Source organism: Peromyscus maniculatus, chromosome X (genome assembly GCF_049852395.1).
Source record: "Peromyscus maniculatus bairdii isolate BWxNUB_F1_BW_parent chromosome X, HU_Pman_BW_mat_3.1, whole genome shotgun sequence".
NCBI classification, from domain to species: Eukaryota; Metazoa; Chordata; class Mammalia; order Rodentia; family Cricetidae; genus Peromyscus; species Peromyscus maniculatus.
Genome location: NC_134875.1, coordinates 47,615,164 through 47,639,994, shown reverse-complemented (window position 1 = coordinate 47,639,994; position 24,831 = coordinate 47,615,164). Strand labels below are relative to the sequence as shown.

General features: G+C 39.5%; 1 protein-coding gene and 1 long non-coding RNA gene across 3 annotated transcripts in view; one reads left to right on the top strand and one right to left on the bottom strand.

Moving 5' to 3' along the window:
• Dcx (doublecortin) overlaps window positions 1-2,006 on the bottom strand; it is an 80,035-nt gene extending 78,029 nt beyond the window's left edge. For both annotated transcript variants that reach the window (XM_042269010.2, XM_076562890.1), the window contains exon 1: window positions 1,879-2,006. The gene's annotated coding sequence lies outside the window, so the exon portion shown is untranslated. The remainder of the gene's footprint in view (window positions 1-1,878) is intronic.
• Window positions 6-16,122, top strand: LOC143271042 (uncharacterized). Its single transcript, XR_013048304.1, has 2 exons — window positions 6-84; window positions 16,003-16,122. It is a non-coding gene; the product is annotated as an uncharacterized LOC143271042 (long non-coding RNA).
• Window positions 16,123-24,831: the final 8,709 nt, after the last annotated feature.

The following is a 24,831-nucleotide window of genomic DNA, read 5'->3' as shown; positions in this document are numbered from 1 at the left end:
GAGGGAGGAAAGGAGGGAAAGAAGGGAGGAGGGGAAGGGATGAAGGAGAGAGGAGTGGAGAAGAGTAGTAGAGGAGAGAAGGAGGTAAGGAAGAAAGAGAAGGAGGGGAAGGGAGGAGCAGGGAAGAGGGAAGGAGAAGAGAAAGAAAGTAGTTGAAGAGGGAGAAGGAATGGGAGGAGGTGAAGGGGAGAAGGAAAGAGGCTATGAGGGAGAGGAGGAAAGGAAGAGAGGAAAAGAAAGGGTAGGAAAGAGGAAAGGGGAAGGAAAGAAGGGGATGGGAGGAGGGGATGAAGTGAGTAGCAGAGGGAAAAGGAAGAAGGAAGGAGGAGAGTAATGGCAGAGGGAGGGAAGGGAAGAGGAAGAGAGGGTAAGAAAGAGGAGAGGGGAGCACAGGAGGGGAAGGAAGAACAGGAAAGAAGAAAGCAGGAGGGAAGTAGAAGTGGAGGGAAGGGGGGATGGTTCGGGGTCAGGGAATAGGGAGAGAGGAGGGAATAGAAGAAGGGAAGAGGACAGTAGGGAAGAAAGAAGGAGGGGAGGAAGGGAGAGGAGAAGAGGGGATAGGGGAAGAGAAGGGGAAGGGGAGAGGGGAGGACAGGAAGGGAGGGAAGGACATGAGGAGAGCAGAAGAAAAAGGAAGGAGAGGTAGGGAGGAAAGAGGGGGAGGTAACAGGTGGGTGGGAGGAGATTAGCAGTAGAGGAAGAGAGAAAGGGGGAAGGAGCAGAGGAAGTGGAGAGAAGGAAGAGAGTAATGAGAAGGGAGGGAAAGGAAGAGAGGAGGAGGAGAGAGGTGGAGGGAAAGGGAAGAAGGGAGGAGGGAAGAGAGGGGAGAGGAAGGGAGGAGAGTAGGAGAAGGAAAGGGAAGAGGTGGAGAGGAGACTGGGAAAAGGAGAAGGAGGAAAGGAGGGAAAGAGGAGGACAGGAGGGAAGGAAGAGAGGAAAAGTGGAGAAAGGGAGAGGAAGGGAGGAGAGGGTGAGAAGAGAGGAGGAGGAAGGGGAGGCAAAGGGAGGGAGCTAGGAAAGAGGAAGAGGGGATGACAGCTATCAGAGGGGGGAGGTCTGAAAGAGGGGATGGGGAAAAAGATGTTAAGAGTGAAGGAGGGGATAAAGGGGGAGGGAAAAAAGGGGGATGAGAAGTGAAGGGGAGGGGAGGCAGGTGGAGAAGTGGAAAGGAGGGGGAGGAAGAAGGGAGGAAGTATGGGAAGAAGGTGAGTAGAGAGGAGAAGGAAGGAGGGGAGGAGGGGCAGAAGTGAGGGGAGGGCAGGAGGAGAGCAGGAGAAGAATCAAGTTCCCTTGAAGGAGGGGAGGATGGGAGGAGAGGGGAGAGTGAGAGGGGAGAGAGGAACAGAAGGCAAAGAGGGAAATTGTGAGGGGTGGGGCAGAGACCTGGAGGGGAGAGGGAGGGAGAGTATCAGATCACAGTAAACTGCATATTCGCTACCTTAAACATTCGTCACTGCTTTGTGTAGGGAGCATTCAAAATTCTACTTGCTATTTGAAAGTATGCAATTAATTTTGTCAACTTTATCATAGTGCTACAGAACATTAGAAGTTATTTCCTAGATCCAAATATACACTTGAACCCATTAGCTGGAGTCTCTCCATTCCCATCTGCCTTCCCCAACCCTCAACACACACGTCCCTACGAAGTTTTGGTAGACACTACTCTTTCTTTTGTGAAATGAACTTGTGATTGCCATACATAAATGACACCATGCAGTAGTTACTCCTTTGTGCCAGAAATATTTCATTTAACCTAATATCCTCTGGCCCCATCTCACTAATTTTACCACAAATGACGAGATGTCATTATTTGTATGGATGATGAGTGCAACATTTTGTTCATACATCATATTTCTTTATCCCTTAATCAATTCTTACCTTCTTACTTCGGAAGTACACCAACTATCATAACTTTCTTGGCAAGGTCCTCAGTTCACACCCCACAGCAAGAAGCACAGTACTGACCAGGCCCACCTGCTTCAACTCAGCTTGCCACTGAGGCTTTGTGACTCAACAGAGAGTGGTGGTCAATGTTACCATAGCAATACAGGCTGTGGTACAGAGAAACCTGGATGAAATACACCTGCAGCCTTACCCAGTTATAAAACAGAAATGACTATACATGCAATCAAATATACTTTTTAGTACTTAGTGGTTCTAATTTACTGGATTAAAACTGTGGTAAAGGAAAGAACGTACATAGAAGTATCTTTCTGCTTAAGCACTTAGAGGCCATTGTATAGTATTAGTTGGCCTAGTGTCCATGTTCTTATGTCTTTGAGAATAGGAAGACCCAATAAAGTCAGAGAAGTGTGTGAACAGGTGGGACAATTAGAACATAGTCAACACAGTTAAGGTCACTGTCTCACACAGGAACGGTTTGTGATTCCTCCAGAACAATTGGAATATAAACAGCAACATTCCCATCACAGATTACCATCAAGGGATAATAACAATAAACTGTTTGAAAACTTAGGAGAATCACCAAAATGTGACTCAAAGGCACAAAGGAAACACATGCTGTGGGACAAATGACATTGATAGAATTTTCAATTCAGAATAGTCACAAAATAATTTGTAAACACTTGTAACATTTGCAAAGAGCAGTGGCATTGAGCAGAGTATAACAAGGCACACATATACTTCTTAACCCTTTATACTTCTTTTCTGAAAAAAAAATGTATACTTTACCAATTGTGCTGACCTTTCACTGCCTTAGCTGAATTTTTTTTTTCCCCACGTGTTTTTGCAGCTGTGATGAACGGGACTGTTTCTCTCTTGCTCTTCAGCAAGGTCTAATGTAAAGCCGTTGCACTGGTTTTATATTCTGAAGCTTCCCTGTATTTGTCTCACATTTCTAATGTATGGGGCACTCAGGTTTTTCTATAAAAGTTATGGCATCTGAAAACAAAGGGCAAGTTTAACTTCCTCCTTTTCCATTGGGATGCCTTTTATTTCTTTCTCCTACCCAATTGCTATGGCTATGATGACTAGGGCTTCCCACATAATGTTGAATATAAGTCATGGAAGGTGGCACCTTTTCTCTTCCTAGATCTTAGATGAAATGTTTTTTTCTTTTTCAGTCACATACTGGCTGTGGGCATGCCCCTTCTAGACTTAACTTGTGAGGTTTTTGCCATAAAGAAGCATTGATTTTACAAAATGCTTTTCTACAACTATCGGGGTGTTCTTATGGTTTGTGTCCTTCATTGTGTTGATGTGACGTGTCATGCTTATTGATTTAGATGTGCTGTAATATCCTTCCATTCTCAAGATAAGTTCCATTCTTGTGCCATAAAACCTTTCACATATACAATGGATTTGATATGCTAATAATTTGTTGAGAATTTTTGTATCTGTGTTCATTAAGATTTGTAATCCCCACCTTGTCATATACCCATATGTGTGTGCGCGTGTGTGCATGCGTGCGTGCACACGTGCATATATGCATGCGTGCGTGCATGCGTGCGTGCGTGCGTGCGTGCGTGCGTGTGTGTGTGTGTGTGTGTGTGTGTGTGTGTGTGTGTTCTTCTCTGGCTTTAGCAATTGAATAGTGGTGGCCATCTATAGTAAACTTGGAAAAATTTACTTGCTTTTATTTGTTCAAAATAGAGAATTAGTAGTGATTCTCTCACAGCCATGAAGACATCCAATTTTGGACTTTTCCTTTGTTGGGAAACCTAAATTTAGTGACTCAGTTTTTTTTTTTTTTTTTTTTTTTTTTTTTTTTTTTTTTTTTTTTTGGTTTTTCGAGACAGGGTTTCTCTGTGTAGCTTTGCGCCTTTCCTGGAGCTCACTTGGTAGCCCAGGCTGGCCTCGAACTCACAGAGATCCGCCTGGCTCTGCCTCCCGAGTGCTGGGATTAAAGGCGTGCGCCACCACCGCCCGGCCTGTGACTCAGTTTTATTATTTGTTATAGGTCTGAGTTTTCTATTTCTTCATGATTCAATCTTGGTGGGATGAATGGATCCAGGAGTTACACTTTCTATGTTTTCCATTTGCTGGCAGATAGTTGTTCATAATAGTCTTTTATATTTTACAGTGTTCTCCATCTTTTTGTTCAGCTCCTGTTTTATTTACTTGAATCTTTCTCTTGTTTTCTTAGTCTAAGGATTTCTTAACTTTATATATCATTGCAAACAACCAATTTGCTATTTTGCTGGAATTTTGTACTTTTAGGTTAAATTTCATTTATTTTTGCTCTGTTTTTTGTTATGTCTTTCTTCCAGCTAACTTTGTGGTCTTAAGTTGTTGCTAGGTTATTTTGCAATCTATTTTATAGAGAAATTTATTGCTATTAATTTCCTTTCCTGGTGCTGCTTCTGCTGTGTCTCATACTACATTAGTCCACTTTGCTATTATTAAAATACCCGACCCTCGGTACTTACAAAGAAAAAAGATTTATCCAGAGCAGAGTTCTGATTATAGAAGAGCATCTGGCCCTAGTGAAGCATCTAGCTAAAGCACAGCCTGGTACATGGCATCCTGGAGTAAGTATGTAGAAGGAAAAAGGATTACATGACAATACAGGAAGTCGAAATGGGATTCAGGAGCCTGACTTGCTCTTTGTATAAGCCACTCTCATGAGAACTAACTCATTCCAGCACCAATGTTAATCTTTTCTGAGGGTAGCATCCCCAGTGACCTAACCACCCTGTAATTGGCTTCACATCTTTAGAGTTCTGCCTCTTCCCATTTTTCCCACATTGTGGACCAAACTTCCACAGGAATCCCTGGAGAACAGACCCAATTAATATATAAGTTTTAGTATGTTGTATTAACACTTTCATTTGTCAAGAATGTCTCTTATCTGCCTTTTTATTTCTTACTGCCTCAATGGGTCATTCTACATGTTGTTTCCTTATGTTTGTTCTATTTCCAAAGTCCCTGTTGTAATTGATTTTCAGGGGAAAAATATGATTAATGTGGCAGTTTGAAGGAGGATGGCCCCCATAGGTCCATGTTTGAACACTTGGTCCCCAGTTAGTCAAACTGTGTGGGAAGGATTAGGAGGTGTGGCCTTACTGGAGTGGGTGTGGTCTTTTTCCATGATGTGTGTCACTGGGGGGTAGGATTTGGGGTTTTAAAAGCTTAAGCCGGGGGCTGGAGAGATGGCTCAGTGGTTGGGAGCAGTGGCTGCTCTTCTGGTAGACCTGGGTTCAATTCCCAGTACCCACATGGCAGCTCACAACTGTCCCATTTCCAAGGGAAAAAAGACTATTGGGCTGTCTCTCTCCAGTTCATAAAAAAAAAAAAAAAAAGCTTAAGCCGGGCCCAGTCTCTCTCTGTCTCTCTCTCTGTGTCTCTGTCTGTCTGTGTCTCTGTCTCTCTGCCTCTGTCTCTCTGTCTGTCTGTCTCCCTCCCTCCCTCTCTCTCTCTCTCTCTCTCTCTCTGCCTGCTGTCCATGTATGAGGATGTAAAACTTTCAGCTACTGCTTCAAAGTGTCTCTTCACAGCAATAGAACAATAAATAGGGCAATTAGAAAGTTTTGAAGTTATTGAGAGTTGTCTTGTGGCCCAACTTATGGTTTACCCAAGAGATAACGCAAACTAATATTTCTCATGCTGATTAGTAGGCTTCACTTTGTAGTTCTTGTAAGAAATGCTCAATATGTGTCTGCTCAATCCATTTGGCATATAATATACTTTAACTCTGATGTTTTCTATTATTTTTAGCTAGATAAGCAGCCTAGTTATTGAATTGTGGTGTAGAAGTTCTGAGCTGTTATTGCACTGGAATCTGTCTCTCCCTTGGCTCTTACAATATTTGTGTTATGTGCTTGGGTGGTCTGGTTTGGACATGATATGTGTATGCTTGTAATGTCCTCTTGCTGAGTCGTTGCTTTTGTCATATAACATATTTTCTTTCTTTTTACAGTGCATGACTTAGTCTCTTTTATCTGATGTGAGTACTTGATACTTACTTTGGCAAGTGCTTCCTACTTACTTTTGTTGTTGTCCTTAACGTTTGGCCTGTGTCTTTATCAGTGAATTGTGTTTCTCATAAGCAGTATACATTTGATTATTTTAACAAATAGATTCTACCAGTATCTATCTTTTAATTTGGAAAGTTAGTCTGTTTTCTTTCAAGGTTATTATTAATAAATAGATAAGAACTTGTTCCTGTCTTTTCATTTGTTTTCTTGACATTTTTGTATATTCTTACTCCCTTCTTCTTCTTCTTCTTCATTGTTAATTTTTGTACTTTGCTCCTTTTCTGCATTAATGAGTTTTCTTTTCTCACAAGCATATATATGTTGTGTGTGTGTGTATACTCTACCAGTGAGTTTTATACTTCTATATGCTTTCCTGGTAAGAATTATTTTTCTTTGTTTCCAAATGTAAGACTCTCTTAAGCATTTATTGTGTGCCTTGTCAAGTAGTGATAAATTCTGTCAATTTTCCCTTGTCTTAGAAAGGCCTTGTCATTCATTTTTGAAGGATGGCTTTGCTCTGTACAGAATTCTTGGCTAACAAGTCTTTCCCTTCAGTACTCTGAATGCATTATCCCATTCTCTCCTAGCTTGTAAGAGTTCTATAGAGAAACCCGCTATTCCAATCTCTAAAATGTATCCATATAGGCCAGGTTTTTTCTTCACTTTTCTCCCATCCCTTATGGCAACTTCTTTTCTTTAAAAAAAAATGCTTTCATTTATTTTGTGTGTGTGTGTGTGTGTGTGTCTGTGTGTGTGTGTGTGTGTGTGTGTTTGTAAATGTTCATGAATGTGTCATGTCATGCATGTAGAGGTAAGAGGAAGTGGTTCATTCCTTCTACTAAGTGAATTCCAGGAATCAACATCAGGTCTTCTGGTTTGGCAGCAAGAGCATTTACTGTTTTACCTGCCAAGTCATTGCACAGGCCCAACAAGTTCATATATACCTCTAAATAACTAGAAGAGAATGTTATAGTAACCAACTCCCCCCAAAATTGATGAATGTCTGAGACAGTAGAAATGCTAATATCCAGATTTGGTCAATATGCACTACATATGGATTAAACATTCATAATATATCCCATAAATAAATGCAATTACTATGTGTCAACTCATGTGTATTTGTATAGGTTTATTTCTGCTCTCTCTATTCTGTTGATCTATGCATATATGCCTCCACCATTATCAAATGGTTTTGATTACAATGTCTGTTTACTATCTTGAATTCAAGTATATTGATTCTTCTCATTTTAATTTTCAAAATTATTTTCACTATTATAGGTCTTCTGATTTTGCATATAAATGTTATAATGGTCTGGTCTATATAAATCATTCTTGCATTTTATAGGAATTGTACTAAGCCTATATGGCAAATTTACTTAGTCTTCCATGCCTACTCATACACTGTATTCCTAATTTCACTTAAATTTAAATCAAACTATATATATATACATATGTATATAGGGAGAGCTATAAACATCTATTATTATATGATATTTTGTTTGTGAGATCAGAGGATGGAGCTAGCCACTAGTTAACCACAGAGGCTGGGTAGTGGTGGCACACACCTTTAATCCCAGCACTTGGGAGGTGGAGACAGGAAGTGATAAGGCAGGGAGGAGACAGGATCTCTGCCTTTATGGTTGGAGGATCCGGAGAGGTAAGAAGCTACCTTTGTTGTGGGGGTTAATAACCTGAAATATCAGAGAAGCAGAGGAGCAGCCTCGGAGTATCTGGAGAGGTAAGAAGTCAGGGGTGGCTGTTCTCCAATATATGACTCTTGGTTTTTATTGATAAGACTAATTAGGTTCATGCTTCAATCTATAATTTTTAAAATACCAATTTTGATTAAATAACCAGCACATTGTCTCTATTTGCTCACAGTATTACTCTTCAGATCATCATATCCAACTATTCTAGTATATATTTAGCATTAATATAGTATATAAATATTTTTTTAATTATCAAGTAGCTTTTATTGTAGCTAGCAAGAGTCTGATATTTTAAGAATCAGTCTTGTATGTATGTGTTTGAAAAACCATCCTTTGTTTGTTTGTCATATTTTGGGAAATAGGCAGTAGTTTGGCATATTTCCCAAACCTAAGAGCATTCTTTCCAAAGACTCTAACTGTATAGTCTATAGACCAGATACACAGCCCTTGTCCTAGTACATTCCTTCATAGTTCTCCTTACTGGATCCCTTATTACTTAATCTTGTGTCTTCTTTCTTGGTTTTCTTCCTTGTTTTGATGGAGCAAAGCTTCCAGAACCTTTGAATTCTTAGTAGGCAATACTAGATACTTGGCTGTTTCTAATGCTAGAGTCATAGTTAATTGTCTATTGGCCAGGTTATAAGGGCTAAGTTGAACACACACACACACACACACACACACACACACACACACACACCAACATCAGATGCAGGAACAAGTAGAGCAATATCCTCAAACGGCTGAGTTAAATTAGTTCTGAGACTCAAGCATAACAACCAAATAGCCGGTAGATAACTAGGAGGGGGAAATTGAGACGGTTTGGGCACATTGGAACCCAGAAGTGGGCTGAGTAAAGGTAGTTTCTTTGCAAGCCTAGCCACTTGAGTTTGATTCCCCCAGAAGCCACATAGAGATGGATAAAGAGAACATACTCCACAAAATTGTCCTCTGACCTCCACATACACACCATGGTATACACACACACCACATTTGTGCATACACACAGTAATAATAAATCAATAAATTTTAAATAAAAATAAATAAATAAACAAAATCAGATGCTGGGTATAGTGGGACACACATGTAACCCTAGTACTTGGAAAGCTGAAGCAAAAGGACAATGGAAGGAGAGTTGTTAATACGGGAGATACTGTTGTAATTCCATTCACTTTGAATGGAAATGGCTTAAGTACAATAAGGATAGACACTGCCATAATAAATATAAAAACAAAATCTAAGTGATGGAGTTAGTGATACCAGCAAAATGGAGAATTAGGAAGCTCAGAGTCTTTTACCCTAAAGAGGCAATAACATAAACATCAGAATATTGTGGCAGAAATATTGAAAAAATAAATCTGTTGTCACCAAACGAAGCTTCAAGTTCTTGCATTGGGTTGCATCTAATTGAGTTGTTGACCAAAGGGGTCGCATGGGAATCCCCAAACAACCCAGGCTGTTGCCAAGACAATAGTTTGCTCTCCACAGAGGGTAAGGCCCTGTTGCTGAAGACAACACCTACACAACTCATTGAACATGGAGAAGTCGAGCTGGTGCCTACATAGACCCTTCAAACTTACATGCTAGCATCTTTGGTATAGGAAAGTACTCTGCAGGCTACCAAAGAAAAAACTTAAACACCAACCCAGGCATAGACTTTTGATCTACAATGGTATCCTGCATGCGACATATGCTGGTGTGATGGTGGCACAAAGCTTGTGGAACAACCAAACAATATCTGATTTAACTTAAGGCCTGCTCAATGAGACAGAACCCATACCAACATACATACCAACACTGCTTGGGTGACCAAAAACCTGAGACTACATAGCCCAGGGACCTAGGGTAAAACCAAATACTACTTCTCTATAAATAAGCAAACAAACAAACAAATGTAGCAATAAAATGACTCCTAATGACATTATGCTATACTCATAGATCAGTGCCTTGCTAAGCCATCATCAGAGAAGCAACATATGGGAACAAATACAGAGACTCACAGCCAGACATTATGCACAGAATGAGAGACTTAGAACACTCAGCCCTAAATGGGATGTCTCCATCAAATCCATCTCCTCGGGGCTCAGAGAACCCTGCTGAAGAGGAGGTAAAAAGAGTGTCTTTGTGTTTTTATGAGATTCCTGTGTGTGCAAACACGTGGGTCTCTGCATCTATGTCTGCATGTGCCTTTTCTTAATGCTCTTTTCTTTCTGTTTGTTTTGTTCTATTCCAATATATTAGCTTTTATTCTGTCTTATTTTATTTTATTATTATACCTTAGAAGCTTTTTTGTTATCTAATGAGAGATAGAAAGAAGGTGGTGTATAATATTAGAGGGACCAGCCTTAATATTATACATCCCAGGGGCTCAGGAGAGAGAACTACTATCAGCTAGGACTATTTTCGGGAAATAGAATCTCAGCACACCGAGCTCTATAGTCCACTTGCTTTAATTCCTCTGGCATAACATCCTATTTACACAGCTTCAGCTCCGTTCTCATGCCTAGCTCCTTTCTTGCCTGATTTCTCTATATATTTATCTACTGTTCCTTCTAAGTTCTATCTTAATTCTCTCGTCTTAATTCTGCCTCATATAGGTCCTTTTCACCTTGCTCTTACCCAGCTAGGACTTCCCTATCTGACTCTTCCTCATCTTCCATCTTGTCCACATGTACTTTCTGATCAAAATCCTCCTTATTCCTCCCTGTTCTCTGTCTCTCTGTTCTCCCATGCCCTGGGAATCCCAGTATATGTACACTTACAAGCAATAATCCCTTGGCAGTGCAAAGCCAGGCTTCCAGGGTCAAACAGAGGGGTGATAAAAATCACATAGAGTGGCAATAACAGTTAATTATCATTTGCAACCCCAAAGGGAAGTGACCAATGGGGAAATGAATTAACTAAAGGTTAAATTTGGGTAATATCAAAGAAGAGGGATCTTATGTGCTCAACTATAGTCTTAAACATGATTGGTAGAAGATGTTAAGAATCTATAAGTTGCTAGGTCAATTGGGAGAAAATAAAACTGCTTTCTTTTTTCCTGTGGCTCCTATCTGTCCAAGCTATCTGTCATTTTTCTGCAGGGTGGGAGGTGTGCTAGGTCGCTAGGCAACCTGTGTACAGCTAGATGCCTCTGGTGATAGTTAAAGGGAAGTCTGGAACTTGAGGTAAGATTTGGGAAAGGAGGAAGTAAGGTTTAATTGGTACATCCGCCAGGCCTTCTCAAATGGGTAGTCTGGATGCTTAGGTCTGTTATTAGAGAGTACAGAGGTATCTCTGATAAGGTACTTTCCTTCCTCTGGGGATGGACCTGGCCGGATGCTGCCAATGACGATAATTACAGGGAGGCTTGAACTGGGGTTCTGGCTGACCATAGCTGTCAGCGCAGAAGGTTATCTAAATATTCCTACAAGTGGTTAAGTAAGGAGTTAAAGGTTTATAAAGTTAGTAAGGCTATAAGAAAGGAGGGTCCAAGCTAAATTGTGTGAAAATATTATTTAACATCCACTGGACCTAGGCGGTGTCTCCTTGTGGAATTTACCTTAAACAGCAGACTTACATGTGGACTGTTATTACTGTTAGTCCTTGAAAGTGGCTAAGGGAGATATCTGATTCTAGAGGAATCCTTTCCTAAGGCAGTTCTCCAAATACCTTAAATGTGTATGTCCAGAGAGTGATCAGTCCACACTGTTAGCCCTTCTTAGGGAAAAGTCAATTGGGAAAACTATGAAGGCACACATGATTTTCATAACAGAAGACAGCTGATATAGAATAAGCCAAGTAACACCAAAAACTCCTTGGAATTTGGCTTCCTCAGGAGGAATTTCTTGATCCCTCCATGTAGTGACTTTGCCATAACCAGCTGAGTTCTTATGATATATTCCTGCCGCCCACAGCAAGGTGAATCCGGATAGGTGGAGAGATGGGGAGGAACTGAGAGGAGTAGAGGAAGAAGGGAAGCATAATAAGGATATATTATGTGATTTTTTAAAAAAAAATTATATAGTTTATTTTTATTTTTTAATTACATTTATGATATTCATTAATTACACTCATGACATTAATTACATTTGTGGTATTAATTGATTGCATTTGCAGTATTCATTCAATAATTATATTTATAATATTCATTAATTACATTAATTGTATTGATTATTACATTCATATTATGTCCTGATACTACTGTCCATTTGTGGGGTTTTTCCATCACACAAAACAGAGATTCTGTACTTAGGAAATCATTGTTCTATATTCCTTTCTTCTCCGTCTTGAGGTAACATCTAGTTTTTCTGTTTTTATGAATTTGTATATTCTATATATTTCACATAATACAATTCTATAGTATTTGTCCTTTTTTAATGTAAAAACATTTTATGTACAACTGCAGGAGAAATAATACTCAGCCTGAACATAAAAACAGGTTATAATTTAAAAGCCCAGGGTTATTTTAAACAGTAAAATATTTTTTCTGTAGAAAATAGTATAAATGATAACATTTCCCAATAAGCTCTTTTAAGCCAAATGATAGCTGAATTATACATATAAATATTGATTATATTCTGGGATACAGAAGAGACCTATCTTCATCTGTTCAAAGCCTAGCACAAAGCACAAGCTGAAAACAATTTGTTGGGATGAAACCTCCTTAAAACTGTATTACATGTTTCAATTTTCTGCTTCCTGAGTTATACATGGATATTTTTACTTTTTGAGAATTTTTTTAAAGTATTTAGTCATCATTATTGTCTATATGTACCTATGTGCATGGTGGCTACGTGCTTGTAGGTACACATGTCCCAGCACAAGTATGGAGATCAGAGGGCACCTTTGTGGAGTCAGTTCTCTAGTTCTACCTTTACATGGATTGTGGAGATTGAACTCAGGTAACCAGGCTGCAATGGTAAAAGCCTTTGGCCACTGAGTCATCGTTTCTGCCCCGGGGATATTTTTAACTAACCTTTACAACTGGATCTGCCTATAGTTGAGCATTTGCTTCCTGGAATTTTTTCTTTGGATTTGGCATGAGCTCATGGCCACACATATCCCTCATACTTTTCTAAATGTTTGGGAAGGCTACATAAGCACCCATATACTCATTGTGGATACAGGTTGAGAATGTTATTCCACTTTTGTTCAAGTAATATTTATAGGCAGTTCCTCTCACTGTCTTTACACTGGCCAAACTTTCTCCCAGATAGGAGGCAGGCTATATGTCATTTTAAATTTTTTGCAGCATGTCAAGATTACTCAGTGGGTAAAGGGGATATATCCAAAGCCTGATGATCTTTATTCAATTCTAGGACTCTGTACAGTATAAGGAGAAAATAGTCTCTCACAAATTGTCCTCTGACCTCCATGTTCACACAGTGGCACCTCCACAGATAATATAAATAATTAAAATGTAACTTTTAAAATTTATTGCACATTAAGTTTCTGAAAAGCAAGAGACCTAACCAGAAGCTAATGTAGCATATTAATCATACTCATTTAGTGAATGTGGCTTTATAGCAGCTGAGAGAGACAAGAAATGAAGACAGAGACAGACTTCAGGAGTGACACCCTAGAATCCTATGTTTTGTTCCATATGAAATATGGTCTTCCTGAGTAAATCATGGGGCATTGGGAAAAGCATATACCTTTGAACTGAGAGTCCCAAGCATGACAGTTAGTCTCATCTAGCTTCAGTTTACTCAGCTATATCATGTAGACAGTGTAACGAGCCTGAAAGTAATTTGTAAGAATTAAGTAAAATAATGCATGTAAAGTTCAGGGCTCTAAGTAAAATTTAATAATAGTTATTATTCATAGAAGATTATTTAAAAATTACCCTGCACAAATGTCCTTGAAGTTCTTCTTACAATCACCTTATTATTTCAAAAGCGTAAAGCATTTATTTATTATTTTCACAGATTCTGGGGGTCAGAAATTTAGACAGTACACTGTAAGAGTGGTTTTACTGGCTCTGTAACTTTTGTGCCTTCGGTAAGTTGCTGGAATCTTCTCTAGGCTAGTTCACACAAACATCTGGCTGTGAGTTGGGAGCCTCACTTGTTCGTGCTGAGTCCTCCTTGTGGAGTCTCTGCTTGAACTGGTTTCAGTTGTCTCATAGAGAGGTGGCTGGTGTTGGAGAGGAAAACGGTTTCTCCTTTCCTTATATATTTGAGGTCTGAAAACTAAACTGAAGAAAAGCTGATGAGCAGGAGGAAAATTCAGCTTAGTTGTGTGTGTGTACATGGAAGTTCATAGAGAATATGACTGCAGGAAGGGGTTAGGATTTATGTAATAGTTACTTCAATGGAGAAGAGGGAGGAGCAGAGGGAAGACTCTAGACAAATGAATTTTAGGAGGAGAGAAGGAAAAGTATTCAGAGAGAAATGAAATAATTCTTTGGATACATGAATTTGCCTGTAGGAGAATTTGTGGGAGATATGATTGTTTCATAATGTCTGCTTGAGTGTGGCATCCACTTTACACCTCTGGGAACATAACATTTGGAATGCTTCTAGGAGGGGATTTATAACCACTGAGCTCCTTTGAAAGGCTATGCATTTAGATAGCCGAGTGATTTCAGGAACTCAAATGCCTTCATCTCAAAAAGGTGTGTTTGTTTTAAAATACTTAGATTCTAAAATAATGTGGCACCTCTCCAATTGATTGGAACAGTCAAGGCCCTGCTGAGATTCAAAGTGATGAACCATATATTATTCTGTTCAGTAGAAGGAACGTCAGCCTAGATTCCATCAATAGATGAATGAATAAGGAAAATGTGGGCCAGGCAGTGGTGGCGCATGCCTTTAATCCCAGCACTTGGGAGGCAGATGCAGGCAGATCTCTGTGAGTTCAATGCCAGCCTAGTCTACAGAACAAGTTCCAGAACATCCAGGGCTGTTACACAGAGAAACCCAGTCTCAAAACAACAAAAAACAAAGAAAGAAAATGTGATAAATATACATAATGGATTACTATTTGTCCATACTAAAAAATAATTTCATTTGCATCAAAATGGATAGAACTGGAAGCCATCATGTCAAGCAAATAAATCAAAGTGAAAGACAAATATTATGTTTCTGTAACATGGAGAATCTAGGTTTATACATAGATCTTAGATAGATGATAGATAGATGGATAGATAGATAGATAGATAGATAGATAGATAGATAGATAGATAGATAGATAGAGATAGAGATAGAGATGACATAGAAGTTGAATGAAATGATTTGAGGGGAGAAAGGGGACCAGTAGGAATGGAGGGGGTGAGCATTGGAGAAGATGAGGGGAAATATGAGAGAAGTACATGATATGCATGTGTGAAGATGTCATAACAAAACCTATTAATTTGTACTCAAATTTTTTTATTTTATTTTATTTTACAATATAATTTAATTCTATATATCAGCCATGGATTCCTTTGTTCTCCCCCCTCCCCTTCCCCCCAGCCCACCCTCCATTCCCATCTCCTCCAGGGCAAAGACTCCCCCGAGGATTGAGATCAACCTGGTAGACTCAGTCCAGGCAGGTCCAGTCCCCTCCTCCCAGACTGAGCCAAATGTCCCTGCATAAACCCCAGGTTTCAAACAGCCAACTTATGCACTGAGCACAGGACCCAGTCCCACTGCCTGGATGCCTCCCAAACAGATCTGCTGGCAATGGTCAAGAGACAGCCAGAACTGACCTACTCTGGTGATAGGATGGCCAAACACCCTAATTGTCATGCTAGAAACCCCATCCAACGACTGAGGGAACTGGATGCAGAGATCCATGGCCAGGCCCTGGGTGGAGCTCCGGGAGTCTAATTAATGAGAAAGAGGAGGGTTTATATGAGCGAGAATTGTTGGAACCAAGGTTGGATAAAGCACAGGGACAAATAGCCAAACGAATGGAAACACATGAACTATGAACCAATGGCTGAGGGACCCCCAACCGGATCAGGCCCTCTGAATAGGTGAGACAGTTGATTGGCTTGATCTGTACTCAAATTTTAAAAGGAAAAGAAAGGGCATACAGTATATAATGTTGTAGTTAAATTGTAAAATACAACCATTCATACCATCCAGATGTTAGTTCAAAAGGGACACATGTCTGAGCTCCCTCTAACTAAAGAACAAGACATTTAGTGTTCTTATTACCAGTTGCTGCTCTTCAAATTCAGAAAAAAGCTGAGGGAATCCAGTAACTTTCAGAGGTCCCAATATTCTCCTTGGTTGATCAGCAATGTCAGTTCAAATGAACCACAGCATTATATATGCTCTATGTATCATATCCAGAACTGACAGTTTTAAGCAAAAGTGACCCAAAGTAATTACTTGTAAGAGGAATGAAAGCACTGATTGGCTCAAATTAACTGTGATTCACTTCCACAGGATGGGAACTAGTTTGGCCTCACCTGAAAATAATTGTTGAATACGGGAAGATGAAAACTCAGGAAGAACTGGAAGGAACTAACACGTGAAAGACAATACCGAACATCTCTGAGACTCATAGTAAGAGCCATCGTGCTGCATTTTTCCACAAGGAATTCATGTGATTTTTAAGTGCCATAACTCTTGTAAATTTCTCAATAAGTGTTGGAAAATAATGTTATTTTGTTTTTTAACATGATAGCTAGTTCTTTCCAAATGATCCAACTTGGCCTCCATGTTTTTGTTTTTGTTTTGTTTTTGGGTTTTTTTTTTTGTTTTTGTTTTTTTTTTGGTTTTTCGAGACAGGGTTTCTCTTGTGTAGCTTTGTGCTTTTCCTGGAACTCACTTTTTAGACCAGGCTGGCCTCGAACTCACAGAGATCCGCCTGCCTCTGCCTCCCAAGTGCTGGGATTAAAGGCGTGCGCCACCACTGCCTAGTGTCCTCCATGTTTATTTTATGGTTAGAATAGGACTACAATTCTAGGGCATTCCTCCCATGGATATAACATCTCTGGTTCTTTTCTCCCTATCTTTAAAATGGAAACATTAATGTTTACCTCAACTATTTGTTGTGATATTTGAATGAGATCATCCATGTATAAGCTTAATGAAGTTAGGTACTATCATTGCTGTGCTTTTACACTTGTATCCTATGGAAAATGTATAGCAAAGTGTCAAGCAGAACACAAATGTTCATTCAAGCCATGGTAACTGTTGTAAAATATGGGTATATCCACTCTGTTGGAAAAACAGCTGAGACATTTTCATGACCTCAGCTTAAACAAAACTTTCTTATTTACAGCATAAAAAAAGCACATGCAACAAAGAAAAAGAAATGGCTAGCTTGAACTTTGTCAATTTAAAATATCTGTCCTACAAATAATATTAAGTGAAGAGGATAACTCAGAGAATGAGGCAAGTATTAGAAAATCAGATTGCTGATAAAAGACTTGTATTTCAAATCCTTGAAAATATAAAATAAGAAACAAGGGGCTTCGGATACAGTTCAATGGATAAAGAACGCTTGCACATACAAAACAAAAATCAAGGAGCTGGAGAGGTGATTCAGTGGACAATTCAGTGGACCAGTGGGTTGGTCAAGCATGGGGATCTGTGTTCAGATCCCTAATACTCACATAAATGCTTGGGCATGGTTGCCTGTCTATAACATCAATGCCAGGGGCAGGTGAACATATGTGCAGAGATCCTGAGGGCTCACTGGCCAACCAGTCTATCTGAAACAACACGCTTCAGGTTCACTGAGAAACTCTTTAAAAATATAATAATGTAGATCATGTTGATGAGACTTTATGGGTGTAGCTTCTATTGTTACTAGAAGATATTCTCACAGCAAATTCCCTGACCTGATGGTTCTTACAATTTTTCCATCCCCCTCTTCCATAATGTTCCCTGAACCTTAGGTATGGGAGTGTTGTACAGATGTATCTATTGGGACTGGACTCCACAACTTGACATTTTTATTTGTTGTGGTTTTCTGTAATGGTCTCCATTTGTTGCAAAGAGAATATTCCTGATGAGGAATGAAGACTACACTTATCTGTGGGTATAAGGGCAAATATTTATAGACTGTTGTTAGGGACTAGGCTGTTCTGGTGGTTTGAGTGAGAATGGCCCCTATAGGCTAATATGTTTGAATGCTTGGTCCCCAATTAGTGGAACTGCTTGGAAAGGATGAGAAGGTGTGGCCTTCTTGAAGTGGATATGGCCTTGTTGGAAGAGGAATGTCATTGGGATTGAGCTTTGAGGTGTCAAAAGCCCATGCCATATCCAGTCTCTCCTCTGGACTAGACATTGTTAATGTAATTCTTGACTGTATATATTATATATACTTATTGGATGTAGTTTATCTTATCTTAGTTATAAGCTCCTTTTATTATTTTAGACAAAAAATTAGAAATGTGGTGATATTGTGTCCTCCAATATATTGTGCACCCTAATAAACTTATCTGGGGTCAGAGAACAACAGAACAGCCACCTGACAGACATAGAGGGCAGAAAATGATGGCCCTCACACCTTTAATTTTATCACTTGGGAGGCAGAGATCCATTCGGATCTCTGTGAGTTCAAGGCCACACTGGAAACCATCAGGCATGGTGACACATGCCTTTAATCCCAGAAAGTGATGACAGGAAGCAGAAAGGTATATAAGGCATGAGGACCAGGAACTAAGTCTTGTTAAGCTTTTAGGCTTTTAGCAGCAGTTCAGCTGAGATCCATTTGGATGAGGACACAGAGGATTCCAGTCTGAGGAAACAAGATCAGCTGAGAAATTGGCGAGGTGAAGTTAGCTGTGGCTGGTTCTGCTTCTCTGATCTTTCAGCGTTCACCCCAATAACTGGCTCCTGGGTTTGTTTTTATTAATAAGACCTTCTAACAATTCGTGCTACACTTCTCTCTCTCTCTCTCTCTCTCTCTCTCTCTCTCTCTCTCTCTCTCTCTCTCTCTCTCTCTCTCTCCCTCCCTCCCTCCCTCCTCCCTCCCTGCTGCCTGCATATCAGGATGTAGAACTCTCAGCCCCATGTCTCCCTGCCTACTACCATGCTTCCTGCCATGATAATCATAGACTAACCCTCTGAAACTGTAAGCAAGCCCCCAATTAAATGCTTTTTAATAAGAGTTGTCTAGGTCATGGTGTCTTTTCATACTGATAGAACAATAACTAAGACAGCTGGCTTAGTAAATTAGAGGCTGTAGATTCTCCTCCAAAAACCGTGGCTTCACTAGCACTGAGTAGCTAGCTAGGTTTCCAGCACCAAGCATGGATTCCCTCTTGCTGAGAGCATCCAATTATAGAGCCACTGGTTATCACCAAGTTATACATGAAGCTACACTCATTATATCTCACAAATGTGAATAAAACAAGGATGACACCAGACTGCACGGAGAAAAGTCCACAAGGCCTCAGCTCTATACACAGAACTATAGGTAACTGAATAAAGCTGGGAGCAGGACAGGTGACCCTCCCAGAGAAAAGCACGCTAATTAGTGGTCTAGTGACTAACAGTCAGACCTGAAAACATACATACAAGTAACTTACTGAGTATGGACTCAATAAGTTCTGTTTAGGAATACATATGTACATACAATACATATGTGCACACAATAACAATTGATGAAAAGAGTGACCATAAATTTAAAGGTGAGTGGATATAGGTATATTAGAGGATTTTAAAAGAAGAAAGGCAAGGGATATTGTGATTAAAATACAATCTCAAAACCAAATAAAAAGGTAGAAGGAAGCGAGATGGCTCAGTGAATAACAGCATTTGTTGCCAATCCTAATGAGCTGACTTTGATATCCAGGACCCACATGGTAAAAGGAGAGAGCCTACTCCCATAAAAGGTTATCTGATCTCTACATGCATATCACTGTGGTGTGAGTACTGACATAAACACATACATGCATATGTGTAAATAAGTGAAATATGTAAGATGGAGTGTGACAGAGAAAGACATCCTGACATCAACCCTTGGCCTCCACATAAGGACCCATAGTCACACATATAAACCACACACACACACACACACACACACACACACACACACACACACATCAACTTAAATTTTAAAATAAGTAAAGGCTCTGAGTGGACATTTCTCCAAAGAAATACACAAGTGGCTAATAAGTACGTGACAAGATACTTAATATAACTAGTCATTATAGAAATTCAAACCAATGTGTGATTCTATTTAATAATCACTAGGAAGACAGAACAAAAAAAGATATATAATAAAAGGTACTGGTGCGGTTCCTGTGTTCGAACTCTCTTTTATATTTTCTACTTTTAATTAGATCACAAACTAGTGGATTTGCACAAAACTTCTTCACCCTACATGTGTGGACAATACTGCTCCCAGAAGACATGGGCTGTTACTCTGACTTCCAGGCATGGGATGCCTCCCTAGGAGTAGTTTTGTCAGGGAGGTTGCAGGGGTATCCAAAAAATATCACCATTTATCCTTTTTGCACATCAAAATTAGATGGCAAGATCAAATTGTTGATTATACCACCACTTTGATTGCAAGACATAGAAATCAAACTCAACTGACCAGTAAACTCTCCAAACAGGCTAATATCCACAGTACTGGAACATGCTATGCAAGTTACTGGGGGGAGAAAAGACATCAGTGGCCTTATCCAGAGCTGGACCCTGCATACTGAAGTAATAACATGCCAGGCAAATTGTGCCCACTGATGCAATAGTAGCACAATGGTGATGACATAATCAATCACCTTTTCCTTGAACTGGAGGTCTGATCCATCTGAGAGATTTCATGTTTGGTACTGCCATCCTGATCAAAAGCCCATAACTGGAGAGATCATGGGTCCTAGTGAAGAGCTACTGGTGGTGTTTCACTAGATCATCATGCTATCAAATTGCCTTCTAGCATTTATGTTTATACCTATAGATCTGTGCTACTCTTGGCCTTGGTCAGAGTTTCTTTTTACAGTGGGTAATGGTTAATTCAGAGATTTATAACTTGTCAAAATGCTAATAAGTGGCTGTCAGTACAACCCTAAATTGGATATACCTATCAATTACCTCCCAGTCAAGGATCAGGGAACATCACTGAAGAGGGGGATGATCCAAGGATGGGAAGGAGATCTGTCTTCTGGACATGGTATGGCTTAAACACATATCAACTCACCACAGTTGTGGTTACCTGCATAAAACTTACACAGCAGCGGTTCTCAACCTTCCTAATGCTACAACCCTCTAATATAGTCCCTCATGTTGTGGTGACCTCTAATCATAAAATTATTTCATTGCTGTTTCATAACTGTGATTTGTTACTTTTATGAATTGTAATGTAAATATCTGATAGGTAAGATATCTGATATGTGACTCCTGCCATCAGTTAAGAAATGCTGCTGTACAGGATCAAGCCAGTCAAAATTTTGGCATGGATTTGGGGAGTGGCATGTGAGGCCCAACCCTTTGGGAGTGGAGGCTATTCATAGTTAATGGCTGTTGAGGAAGGGAGGGTCACTTTTCTTTGTGTAGATGGCAACTGGTAGGTTGCCTGTGACCCAATGGATAGTCCCATACAGTGCATATATTGCCCACAGCATGAATCCTAACTGGTCTTAATAATAAAAATCCAGAGTCAGATATCAGGGTGACAGCTAAAAGATCAGAGAAGCAGAGCAGCCAGCCACTAGAGAGACTTCTTACCTCTACTGAATCTTCAGCCTGCAATGGGGGAGCTCCTGTCTCCACTCTGCCTTATCAATTCCTCTCTGCCCAGCCATATCACTTCCTGTTTCTTCCTCCCAAGTGCTGGAATTAAAAGTATGTGCCACCATTGCTTGGCCTCTAGTGGCTAGCTCTGCACTCTGATCTCCAGGCAAGGTTTGTTTGTGAGAGCACAAAGAAAATATCACAATTTTTCTTTTTGATATTTTGCCAGCATTAATTTGATTTGGGGTAGTAATGGTAATAATAAAAAAAAGAAGATATGAGTTTGGAACAGAAAGGGGTTAGAGGGGTCCCAGTGGTAGTGAGGGCAGATTTGATCAAAATAATTTTCATACATGTACGAAACACTCAAACAACAAATTTGAGGGAAAAAATTTTATGAAAGTATTGACAAGACTAGAGAAACTGGAATCCTTATACCCTAGTAGTCAGAATAGTGCTTTCACATTGTGAAACAGTCTAGAAAAGTTTCTCCAGCAACTAAAAAGAGTGTTACCATATGATCCAGCAATTCTGCTCCTAGGCATATACCAAAGAAATATAAAAATCATTTATATATCTATGCATACTACATAATAGTATAAAAAGAAAATAATCTAATTGTCCATCAGTAAATGAATGAATAACCAAAATGTGATTTTAAAAACCATATAATGGAATACCATGCACAAATCAAAGAAAATCCAGTACTGACACATACCCCAATATAAATGATCAAAACATTACATTAAGTGAAAGAAGCCAGATATGAATGACCATATATTGTATGAGTCCATTTTTATGAAATATCCTGAATAGGCACATCCACAGGGGTAGAAAATAGATTCACGGTGTTCAGGGGTTGGGTGCATGGAGAAATGGAAAGTAATTGACAATTGATACTGGCCTTCTTTGGCAGATAATAAAAATATTCTATGATGCTAATTGTACAACTCTATTGTTGAACTTTATACTTAAGTGGGTGAATTTTGTAGTATGTTAATTAGATCTCAGTAAGGCATTTTTTTAAAAGAGTGGTTTAGGATCTTGTGAGAAATAGGAAAATGAATCTGATATAGTTTTGCCCTTATGGCTGTCACTAATTATTAGAAGGATAATAGTAAGTGTTTAAAAATAGCATTGCTAGACCCACTGCATATCCTAATCCTAGTCTTTCTTTCATTTCACTTGAAATTTACTGGATTCTTTTGCATCTGATTCATCCTTATAAATAATTTTAAATGCTTTATGAGGAAAACCACTTCAGATGCCAATAATGCAGAGTAGAAAATATCCACCACAAAACAGGTGCAGCTGAGAAGGTGGGTGTGGTGGGGTACAACTGCAATCCTAATGCTCTCGAGATGGAAGCAGGAGGGTCTCTACAAGTTCAAGGCCAGCCTGAGCTAGAAGGCCAACCTGGGATACAGAATTCATCTGAAAATAATAAAAGAAAAAAAAGCATTTAAAGAAAAAAAAAAACCACAGCTCAATTGGTATAAGAACCATAGAGAATTTATGGATGGAGAGAAGGAAGAGCCCCTGTTCTCTTGGAATCCCTGCTCTTCTGATCAGTCAAGGGGAAAGTAAATTGGTAATGGATCACAGAGTAACCTTGGCAAAGGGCAATCAGAAGTTGTATATTCAAAAGAAAGGAAATCTAAACTATGCGTTGTTCTGGGAACTCCCCATTGCAGTGATCTCACTGCACATATCTCACACTGGCAGCTAACAAGATGGTAAGCTGAGGAAAGTGATGTAAGGCCTCTTAAGCTGGAGTGTGCCTGCCACCTGCATTTGAACAGGGCTGAGCATGTGGAAACATGAAACTCTTGGTCCATTAAGCAAGCTTCTAAGAGAGGAGTCAAATAACTGTGAGGTGGCTCTTCCACATGGCAGCTTCAGGCTGAGCTCAGCTGTTGCTGCAGTAGGCACTGGGTTCTCTGCTCAGAACTGTCAGAAGCATTATAATTAAACCTCCCACCTCCTTCTGACCAGGGCTGACAGCTGTGTGAGCAGAGCTGCTAAGAGAGCCACATATATTCCTAAATGAGTTCTGATCCAGGAAGGGGGTGGAAATCATGCCACCTCCATAATTTCCAGACTAAAGAGCACTTCTAATCCTGGGAAAATCACCAGTTTGAGATTCCTCAAGCACCTTGGACAATAGGAATATTTTCTGACACTTTGGAAAAGTGTGACAATTTCTTACAACATTGCACCTGTAACTATCTTATGATCCAGCAATTCAACCACTGGGTTTTTATCTAAGGTAAATGACAATACATAGGCTTGTATATGATTATTTATAGAAATTTATTCACAGTAATTCAAACTCAAAAGATTCCAGATGTCTATCAATAGAGGAATAAATAAATAATGTTTTTACTCACAGAATGAAATATTATTTAGGAATGAAAGCAATGAACTAATATATGTGTATATAAATGAATGCATTCATAACTATTATATGTAATTTTAGGTAAATATAAAATAATTATTCACTATGTCTTTTTCAAGTACCTTTAGTGTTTTTTATTCCTCAGCTCTCCCTTTCCTTCTATATCGTTCTATAGCTGAAATGAGATTACACGATTTGAGGTGATAATACCATCCCCGAGAACTACAGACTATCTAATAAAAACCCTATAACAGGCATGAGAAACTTTTTTTCAAGTTGTTGCTTAGGGGAGTCCACGAGACTCCCCAAACAATATAGCCTATTGCTATTGCTCTTGGTTGCCTTCCAGAAGTTGAAAGTAAGTCTCTATTGCTGAAGACACCACGTACTTTGGACACAGGACTTGGAGGATTTGAGTTGGACTGATCCAAAAGCCTCATCCCTGAGGACTAGCTTTTCATAGTACTGGCAGGTGATATGCAATGGAGGGATGCCAAAGGAGGGAAGCAATCAAGAGTCACACACAGCTATGACACCTATGAACCACAACAATGACTAATATGGCAAGATAGTCCCAAGGATGCAATAGCACTGACACCTTAGCTGTAACCAGACTGTCTAATTGGCTCAAGGCCCACTTAACATGAGGGGAAATCACGCTGGTACTATCAAGTTAGCCAACTACATAGGCTAGTGAGGCCAGAGATTTCAGAGGAGAACCTACTGCTACCATTTTCCTGAACCATTATAATTTCTAACTGCATTCTAAATACTCATACCAGTAGTTAAGTATAACTCCAAATTCTCACCAAAGAAGCTTCTCTTTACACAAAGATCATTACAGAAAACCACAATTGATTAAAATGCAAAGAACTGGTCATGGAGTGCCCAATGAATGCATTTATAATACAACTCCTACAACTAAGGCTCAGAGATGGAAAGACTGTAAGGGCCAGATGACTAGAGATTATTATGTATCCTATAAATTGCTTTACTCATGATACCTCAACAGTATGGCTGCCTAAATAATACCTGAACAAGAACAACAGAAATAGACATACTAAGATAGAACGGTGAAAATTCATAGGACCCAACCCTTATCCAAAGAACCACAGGCAGCCAAGGAATTCTGAGAGCAGGTGAAGTAGTCATCCTTCATAGAGGAGTTCCCTAATTAGTACCCAGTA